This window comes from Manis pentadactyla, chromosome 13 (assembly GCF_030020395.1).
Source record: "Manis pentadactyla isolate mManPen7 chromosome 13, mManPen7.hap1, whole genome shotgun sequence".
Taxonomy (NCBI): Eukaryota; Metazoa; Chordata; class Mammalia; order Pholidota; family Manidae; genus Manis; species Manis pentadactyla.
In genome coordinates this window covers 96909012-96911211 of record NC_080031.1, presented here as the reverse complement: position 1 = coordinate 96911211, position 2200 = coordinate 96909012, and positions in this window count along the sequence as shown.

The window sequence follows — 2200 nt, the reverse complement described above, 5'->3', positions numbered from 1 at the left end:
CTCCTGGGGGAGGGGCAAAGTGGGGCAGGGGATCCCAAGGTCATTTGGTATTTTTAAGAGACTATTCTGGCTGTGGGCAATATAGACATGCAGCCTGAACAAGTCACACACCTCTGAACCTCAGGTTTCTGCTCTGTCAAATAGCAGTGGTACTGACCCTGCCATGCGCTCCTGTGTGAAGCAGGCAGCACAGTGCAGGGCCCAGGGTAACAGCCCAGCCCCTGACAGCTGCTGTCACTGGGGAACGAGGCTGTCCCGGGCTTTGGGGTGGGTGTTCAGCAAGGCTGAGAAGGATGTCCTGCTCACAGGGTCTCTGATTCCTTATTTTATTGAGTGGGCCAAAGGGCAGATGCCGCTGCCGTGGTGTCTCCAGGGAAGCAACTGGAGGCATTCACAAAACAGTGAGTCCAAGAGATGACCTGGGCCAGAATCCATGGGGCACAGGAAGGGCAGGGTAAAGGGGAAGAGAAGAGGGAGTCCAGAGAGCAGAGTGGAGGGCGGAAGGGCTTGGCCTCTCTGGGGAGGGGTGGCCTCCAATGTAGGAGGTGGCTCACCCAGCCCGCAATTCAAGGGCAGGTAGGGCGTGGGCTGTCATCATTTTCATTTTACACACAAGCAAACTGAGCCCAAGAAGATGGAATCACTTACTCAGAATCACTTAGCTGGTGGTGAGTAGCCAGGGCAGGCTAGGAGCCCCGACTGCTTGCTTCCAGAGCCCACAACCGTGAGCCAGATTCACACCAGCGAGGAGGAACAGGTGTCTAGCAAGAGGCAGAGAGGCTGAGAAGGAGAGGGGTGAGGGCCAGAAGGACCAGGCCCACCCAGAGCTGCCTGACCCTGCTTCCCAAGGCCTGATTGTCCAGCTTCCCTGGCAAGTGTATCCTTTCTTTCCTTCTCTCCCCAGCCCACCTTGTTCTGCAGTAAGTCCTGCTTCTGACAACCTGACAGCTCAGAAGACACCTGGAGGAAGTGTCAGTCAGGCTAAGCCTTGAAGGACGGGCAAGAGTCAGCAGGACATTCCAAGTGGAGGCACTTCAGATCAAAAGTTTGGAGACTAGAGTGGGAACTTCACAGCCCAAGTGGGGATAGGGAGCAGCTAGGATGAAGGGATGGCAGAAGATGGGATGTTGGAGGGGCTCTGAGGCCAGCTCCTGGGGGACCTTGAGCATCAAGCTAAGGAGCTGGTTGTTGATTCAGTAGATAATGGTGTGTGATGAGAAGACTTCCAGCATAAAGGTGCCTCTTTATCACCCACACGGACTTAGGGAGCACGGGGGCAGAAAGCAGGGCCATGCCTCGGAGGTCCACTGGGGCAGGTGTTTGCCTGGCGGCTGGTGGGCAGGATGAGGCAAGTGCAGAAGGCTTTGGCCCTCCCCGCCTCCCCCAAAGCCCCCTGCACAGCAAAGGCCACTGCAAGGCCTGATTCTGGCCCCACTAGCTCCCCTGCTGATGGCTTGTGCCCCCCTTCCCGCCAGGGCTAATCAGCTTAGGATGGAAGCCAATGAAGGCTCCAGACCTGCAGGGCCCTCACTCTGTGCAGCTACAAATTAACACTTCAATTAAAAGCCAGCCAAGCCAGGCCTGACATCCACACTCACTGGATGAGGATTTAATGAAGACGTGGTGGGGAGATGGCAGGGGAGGAAGCAACCTTGGGAGGCCCCACCTGGAGCTGACCAGCTCCGCCAACCTATTGTTTCCAGCTCAGCCTAGGCATTGGAGACCACTGTGCACACTGGAAGCAGAAGTTTCTCAAGGTACAACAGAGTCCCCTTTAAAGGGGATGGGCCTTGTCAAAAAGGCCTATTCCTGGGCCCTTCCCCAGTGCCACTGAACCTAGCTCTCAGAGATGGGCCCAGGGGATCTACGTTTTCATACATGCCAGGGTTTTGGGAGGGTGGGTGATGCTTCTGGTGACTGCCAGTGTTTGAGAACTACTGCTTGACTGGGTTGTGAAAGCAATGTAGCAAATCCAGATATCAGCATTTTTAACAATGGGATGGAATGTCACAATAGAAGATATGAGAGGGCATCAATCATATTAGGTAGGGGAAGTATTATTTTGGGAAACTTGCTTTAGTCACATATTTGTGTTTGTATTGGGTTGTTAAGAGAAATATATATATATATATGTATGCATTTTAGTGTGGGTTTCAGTACAAAATGTTTGAGAACCCCACACTCAGAACTCTTCAGCCAC